Source organism: Solanum tuberosum, unplaced genomic scaffold (genome assembly GCF_000226075.1).
Source record: "Solanum tuberosum cultivar DM 1-3 516 R44 unplaced genomic scaffold, SolTub_3.0 scf00219, whole genome shotgun sequence".
Classification (NCBI taxonomy): domain Eukaryota; kingdom Viridiplantae; phylum Streptophyta; class Magnoliopsida; order Solanales; family Solanaceae; genus Solanum; species Solanum tuberosum.
The window spans coordinates 889904-898569 of NW_006239145.1; positions in this window are offsets into that span (position 1 = coordinate 889904).

The following is an 8666-nucleotide window of genomic DNA, read 5'->3' on the forward strand; positions in this document are numbered from 1 at the left end:
TAAATAGTGCTGAAAATATATTATTACTTACTTTACAGATTAGGAGACTAAAATAGGCACAAATTATCTCGTCTTCCTCATCATCCATTAACGACTTTCAATTCTCCATTGATGATCCTCCTTCTTCGTAGAAAGCAAGACAAGATTTTTGCCTGAGAAAAAGGAGATTGATACAGATTAAGAGACTAAAATAGGCGACAAATTCTCTCGTCTTCCTCATCCTCCATTAACTACTTTCAATTCTCCATTGATGATCCTCCTTCTCCATAGAAGACAAGATAATTGATCAAAGTTTTTGTCGGAAAAAAGGAGATTCATACAAATATATAGGCATACAAATCGACGTTGGACCGGAAGTTCAAGTGTTCTGCTGAATTTGTTGCTTGGTGCCTTGTTCATCCCCGTTTTGCTACGGATGGGATCTAATCTTATTTGGTGTTTCAATTTTTGTTTTCTTAAACATTCAGCCGGTTTTTTCATGTAGTTTTTTTATTTCTAATTTTTATTTTCAACATTTGAGTTTACTTTTTTTGTCACTTGTGTTTGGTGCGGCCTTGTTGTTCTGGTGGAAGCTACCACCAAGCGTTCGATAGGATGATCTTAAGGCTATCATCGCTCCAGACATAATAGTTATCCACGTAACTATATTGTATTCCATAAAAATTGAATACAAAATCATCAATAAATACAAATTTACATTCATATAACAAAAAATATTCATGATTGAGTTATGTATGTATTTTACTTTCATAGTGAAAACTAGAAAGTGTATCCAATGATCAAAATTGTATTACATGGCTGCCAAATATATTTTTCTTTTATTTATATTATAAAAATATTATTGATTGCATCACAATATAATCTAATCATTACATATGAATACGATTTAAGAAAGGATACACGAATATTCTGAAAGAAAATAGCATACATAGTGGAAATAATACAATCTTTTGAGAAAGAATACAATATTCTAAAAAAATAAATACAAATTGACTGTGAAAGAAATAGGATACATCAATTCTTAAGAAATACAAATTCATTTGACATACCTATTGGATTGACTACAAACTAAAAAAGAAATACAATGTTCTTAATAAAATACAAATGTTGAATAAAGAAAACAATTGACAAACAAAATTAATATGAATACAATTTTGCAACCTTCTTCTCTCACTCTCTCTTTCTTTTTCTTCTTCTTCGTCTGCTATGTTCTTTTTTCTGATTTTTTGTTCACCAAAGCCAAATCTGAATCTGTATTCACTTGTGCATTAGTAAAACTGTGTCTCGTCATCCAAAAAAATTATAATTACTCGGGAAATTTTAAAAAAATTCATGTCAAAACTTCCAAAAATATTAATGATTCAACAGTTAACGAATACTTGATTCTCATATAATGACCGAAACATGTTTTATCACAAAACAAACTATACTGCACACAAGATACATACAACATATATAACATAATGAATACAAAATCATCAAATAATAAAACATGAATACAATCTGATATAGCATCACTATTTCTTAAAAAATGAATACAACTATATAAAGTAAATATGTATCTTTAATTGACTGGATACAAACAACACTCTTACAATGTTCACAACTAGAAAAGGATACATAGATATGATGAGTCAAAGTATGTGGGTATATTATCAAAACTAAAAGAATGTCCACAAATAAAAAAAAATTAAAAAAAATTAACGAATACAATATCTATACTAACAAATCCACAATATCCATAGACAGTGACGATACTATTTTATATCAATACGCATACTTAATGAATTCTGAATACTATTTTATTTCACTACGCATAATATTTTATATTGCTAGAAAATTGTTGATTTAGTTGGATACCTCTTGTAATCCTCTTAGATTCGGCCATTAGAGAGTGATTTTAAGGTTTTCAAACCCTAAACTAAATTGATCAAACGAAATTTTTGAATGATTTAAACAAAAATAAAATCAGTAAACAAACATAAAAACAGGATAAAGATGCATACCTTAATCCAAGGGATTGTTGTGAATATCTTTAGAGATATATTTTTCAATTTCTAGAAAAAAAATGGAAAGAACGGAAGAGAGAGAAGCGGGAGTTGAAAGATGAAGAAGAATTGGAAGAGGGAAATCAATGAGAGAGAAAATACTTTTTTTTAACATATGAGAGAGAATGAGTTGGAAAACTGTAATTAAGGTGAGATAAAATAGGAATTAAATTAGGATACACAATATTTTCTAAAATCTTGACATTTTTACTAATATTTTTAAACTGTAGATGTTTTTAATAATTATGTTAGAATTTTTGACTAGTTTACTAATTTTCCCTAAAAAGGATCTGGATCGGCCCAGTCCACCAATATAGGGGGTCGGCTGCTGGTCCGGGCCTTATCGAATGTGGACCTTTATTGGGCCGACCTTAATGGGCTGAAACGGGACGGACCGGCCCACGTTTATTAGAAGATCAATAATCACAATATTTACCAAGTAATAGGTGAGTTTTCTATACAAGTTGTGTATACATGCCTTGCACACCGACTTTACTAATAAAAAAATTGTATAATTTTATAAAATGTACATTTTCAACTTATAAATGTATGTCTGATAACATCCTATGTAGGAAATATTGTAATACATTTAACTTTAATTTGCATTCTTTAATAGACCTAAAACAATACTTTAAATTATTATTTTTTTACTTATTTCATAAATATCAAGATCTTCTATTAATTGATTGTGTTCTTTTAATGGTAAAATCAAATTTTATCTAATGTGAATATCTTCAATCTCAAACTAAAAGGTGAAAGTAACTTTTTTTACGAATTATATATGAAAACACATCATATTCATTGGATAAATAATAAACCTGAAAGATTAAAGTTTCACATGGCTTATATATTGTAGAGGATGTTGAAATTCGATTGTATAAACTTAGAGAATTGCGTGGGTAGGTATTAAATGTAAAGTATAAATTTTACTAGATATTTTAAGAACCTCTAATGAGTACTTGATTGAAACTATCAAAATTAATAAAAGAAATCAATAATTTCTTTCAGTGGAGAGGAACTATTTTTTAGTTTCTAGAATTTTTTATTAATGAAAATAGAAAAATTTGACACTCCATGATAATTTAGCCCACTAATTACACAATATGTAGACACGTGATAGTTCATATATTGATTATCTGACATTAAACTTAATGTCACTGTAAAAGAGGCAACATATACTTTTAATTTCTCTATAAACTTCTATTTTTCACTCAATTTGTTGTCGGCAATGAAAAAATAAAATTAACATAAAAGGTACAAACATTATGTAAACAGTGTATATGAATATGTATACATTTTTTTATATATAGTTATACATCATATTTACACAATATACATTATTTGTACATTATCGATACATTGAATTTTATTTATATAATTAATTTAGAATTATTTTTTCCCTTCTTTTTGTGTTTATGTGCGTACTTTATGGTGATGATAATTAGGATACTAATTTTCCCTAATTTTTATCTTCCTACAATTTCATTGTTATATGTTATCTCTTTTTTCAATATTATTTTTATCTCTCTTCTTTTTTTATTCAATCTAGGTAATTAAAGAAGGGCAAAATCCTCTTTCTATATCCCACCATATATTCTCTCTATAACATTAAGTTCATTACTTTCTATGTAGTTTAGACTTGGTAGAAATATATTCTTCATTGTTGCCTTCTTTGGTTCTTCTCCATCGTTACCTTCTCAGACCCGATTCTGATTTTTTCATTTATATTCTCCATTGTTATCTTCTTCATCGTTTCGTTTACAACTTCTTGTGAATCAAAATCCAAAACTTTTATTGAGATTATTAATATAAGGAGTACATTTAATTCTTATACACAATACAATTTAAAATATTATAAGAAATTCACCAATATATATATAACAAAATAGTGTTTTTAATTTATTTCAGTAGAAAAGATTGATTTGTATATTGATATACAATATGTTTTGGTTATATCAGAACGGAGAAAAGACATAAAGTCACCATTGAAGTTGTCCTGAATTTTTAAAATACACCTTAACTTTTCATGAGTCCTATTGCCCCACAAAAGTTTTGAATCTCTTGTAAAAGGGTCATTTTGACTTATTCCCTCACCTGATTTGTAAACACGCACAACACATGCTTAAAGTAGTGTATTTGCTGCGAATAACCAATTAAAAAAGTGTCACGTTTCTCTTGTTTTCTTTATTAATTATTTACTTCCTTTACATCATCTTCCTTAAAACAAAGCTCAAAAGATCGTTGGTACTCTCTCTTGACGATTTTATCATCTTCTCCAAAATAAGTTGTTGCGTCCAAACGCACACGCAAGTGTATGTGATCGTGCAAGTAATAAAGTAGCCCTTTTGAAGAGCTGGATATCATACCCACAAAGACTCAAGAATAGATTATAATTGATTCTTCCAATCACTATAAATTAAAGCAAGTGTTTTCAGAAAGATTGATGTATTATTCTAAGTGATCAATTATTTAAAGTAACTAAGTAAACTAATATGATTCAATTTCAAGTTGGAGTTAAAACAATGACTTGAGAAATGTCAGGGTTGCAGCCTCCTTTGGATTCATGCATAGTATATCATTTAATGAACGTCAATTGATTATCAAATCACTGATTTACGGGGTTAAATTTATGATCATGGTCTTCCGACCTCTAATCGCCTACTTTAATTTGTTGTTTAACTACATCGTTGAGCGGGGATAGACTAAACAAATTACCGAGCATTACATTTTCATCTTGTCTATTAACCAAGCAAGGCATCTAGGTATATCCATATCCTATATACAAATCAACCCTAATTCTAGAGAAGATCATGATCTTTTTGACCCACGTTTTATCCTCATATTCCTCTCCCGAGTTCAATTCAGACAATGAATTTATTTCAATGGTGGTCAGCCACGAAATACGAAATTAAGAACAAAAGATTAATTCACGAGACAACCAATATCAATCCATAAAATTCAATAATACAAAATCATCATGTAGCCACAATCCTAGAACAAGGGAATTTAACTACTCATAATGCGATTCTCAATCTTCAATTATTCAATAAACATAAGAGAAATTGAATCAGAGTAAAGAGTAGGATTGAATCCCAATATTGAAAAAACAGTTCTCCAAGTCGTCATTCTCCATAGCTAGAAAAAAATTTAAAATAATAAACTTTGAGTCTATTTATAGTTTGGAAAAATCGACAGAAAATTAGGGCATAGGTAATCGATGCACATGTGCTTTGTAAATTCTTATTTTCGTGAACTCTTCCTCTCCGCAATGCAGAGAGGATACACAATCTTCTAACTCAACATCTTCAAAGTGGCAAATAACTAATTCTCTCCGCGATGCGTAGATGATACAAAGTTGAGTTTTCTTTTACTTTGACTTTCTTTTGCTTTTTTGACATCTTATCCTTTGTGCTCTTTTGCTCGAACGCCAATTCACTCATACTGTTGCTTTTGTGCCCTTTTTCTCTTGATTCCCAACATGCGATCACTAATCATATTGATTACTCACAATGTAATAACATGACTCAAACACTATTAATAACTAAAGAATTTATCCTCAAACTCGGCTAAATCATGAGTGCTTTTTGGCTCCTAAGCATATATATACGCCCAAGATCAATACGCCATACTTGGAGCTTTGTTTGTCCTCGAATAAGCCACATGTTTGTTCCCTAGATCTAGACTCACTAATAATAGCATTTGTGCTTCAGCTACTTACTTTCAAGAATCTTCTTATCAAGCCACAATAAGCATGTTTTCGTTACACTTGGCATTGGCCCTCATATAGACACCACATGACTTCTAGTATTAACTCAACAACTTTTAGCAACTTTAAACATGTTAAAGTTTCATGCTGGCCATCAGATGTTACATATCCTTCATCAAACAAGTTCCCCTCACACAAAGAAAGTAGTCCACAAACTCACTTACAAAATTTAGTATAAAGTATAGGCTTAGCATCATGAATCAAATCTCATACTCACAGAAAATTCACATATATGCATATAGAACTATAGGTTGCCCATTGTGTATATCTCCACTAGTCAAGCATGCTTTGAAAAAATTAAATAGGACTTTCACGGATTGTAATGTAGGCTAGGAGATGGGTAGGAAAACATTATAGTAGTGATTCACACTTCCCTAAGTATTGTGTACGTTTTAGACTTCATCACCTCTTTATTTTCATCCCTCTACTTAACAATCCTGTGACAAGTAACTCGCATCATTTCACGAAAGCTCCCAAAAAGATTTATTTAGTTTTTTAAAATATATGAGGCTCATTCTCTCAATAAGGGTTTTTTCATCACCTTGCGACTATCATCGATCACCTTTTGACACTTAAACCATCTATTGACTTTCAATTCTATCAATTTCAATCAGTCTATGCCTCAGTGCTTAGTCAAGTAGGGTGCAAACAATTAGGGATTTAATAAAATTAGTTCAGGTAAAAATGAGGTTACCAACAAAAGGCTACAAGCTCAAAGGGGCTACTAGTGATAGTATATCTGATAAAGCTAATTTTTTTGAATAAATCAAAGAAGGCCTATTCTCATCTTCTAAGCAACGCAATACTTTCGATTTCGCTTCAACAATATGCAGGGCAAGTTCTAGACTACGATGTAATACATGAAATACACAATGTCTCACTGCACATGGCACAAGTTTAACTCAAATAAGCTTTTTTATCAAGCATAACACTTAGCTAATGTAAAAGTTCAAATTAAGCTTTAAGTTGAAATTTAGAGTCAAACACAAGAGTTCAAAGGTATCCAAATATATTCCCCACATGCTTTCATACAAAATTTCCTTTCCAGATTTCAGCTTTAGCACAAACACCATACCTATAGACTCAATGACGAAAATCACTCTTAAGACGGTCGGCATCCATCTATCATAGGGCAATGTGACTCAACTATGACGACTGACTCAATCCTAAGAAGAAAAATATTTTTTATATTTTACACGGTTCAAAAGAACTATCCTTAGTCAAAGAACCGAAAACAAACTTCAAAGGAACCCAAAATAAAAAGAATTAAAGAAACAACTACAATTCATCACTACTACATACATCAGAGAAGAACTTACACCCTACCCCCACACTTCAAAAACAAGCATTATCCCAGTGCTACAAAATATTATAATCATCAAGTACAGAGGTAAGGTGAAGTAGTCCCTAATCAGTTCTCCATGGCATCAATGCCATTGGCATCCTCTACAGCCTAAAGTGGATCCACCTCCTCCGTTTCAGAGTCAGAGTCCAAATTAGAGTCGGTACACAGCTTATCCTCATCCGTGGGCATAACATCATCCACGGGCTCAAAGTACTCTAGCCTGATGCCCAGTGCTGCCTTTGCATGCACATTTAGTGAATACTTATTTTCCTCTATAAGTTGCTCCTGAGTCGAGGCCCTACATCCATTCTTGTGCTGCAGAATCTCCAACCCATACATTTGGGCCATGATCATCTCATCGCTTGTTTCGCTCCGCAGTGGTGAGTGTAGAACCATAATTAGTGTTTGGCCCTTTAGTTTTCATAACATCCGCGGGCACGTGAAAAAGTGGTGTTATGTAATCAAAGCTCTTCTTAGGGACACTTGCAGCTCGACACAAACGGGTTATAAGACCCCTAAAGGCATACCTGTGACCTTGATGTACCCGAGCCTTCCTCATTGCAGATTTAAAACAGCACAATGTTCAATTCAGTGCTAGTCATCGGGGGATAAACTAAACATACTCTGTCACGAGTGATATCCGTGTAATCCAGCCTCAAAATTAAGCAATTGATCACGATCTTCAGTCACACCTGAGCTTCCCTAGTCATGTGGGCATAAGGAAGCGATTGATGAAACCTCTTGGAGATTATTTACCCATTATGTTGACTTTGGTTAAACGTCCACTTCCCAAATTTCTAGATTTGATTTTAGTTTCTAATACACTTCTAATTACCTCGAGAACCATGTCATCCATTTCGACATAACAAAAATAGCATAACAAAGTTACGTGAAGTGTCACGACCCGAGTCCACACCCTGGACATTGCCGGCACTCAAGAACCATTGCTGGTCCCCAAGCGAACCCTCATCTTGGCTAACTACAAGCGGAAGACTAACTTAAGCATGCAAAAGCTTAAAACTGAATAAAATTCAGTAAACTCAACTTTTCGAAACTTTAACTCAAATGAACAACTTAGAATAAAAATAATATATTCAACTTGCCATAAAATAGGCAACTTAAGTCTTTAAAACATTTAATAAAATAAATGAATAATAAAGTCTTCTCAACTATACTGACTATCTATGAAGCCTCTAACTGATAAAGATGGAAGTCGGGACAAGACCCACGATATCCTAACTAAACTAAAAAGTAAATAAAATCCTCCGAAAACAAGGAGGCTCACAATAGCTAACTCGAACTCCCAATGTTTCAACGAATCTCATGTTGATGATCCCGAATACATGTGTCTGCATCATGAAAAGATGCAGGCCAAATGGCTCAGTACGTGGAATGTACGAGCATGTAAGGGGAATTCTAAAACATAAACATAAGCTTGAAACTTGATTAAAAGGAAACATATTTACCTCTTCTCAAACTTACTCAACTCAAGGAATACTCAAGGATA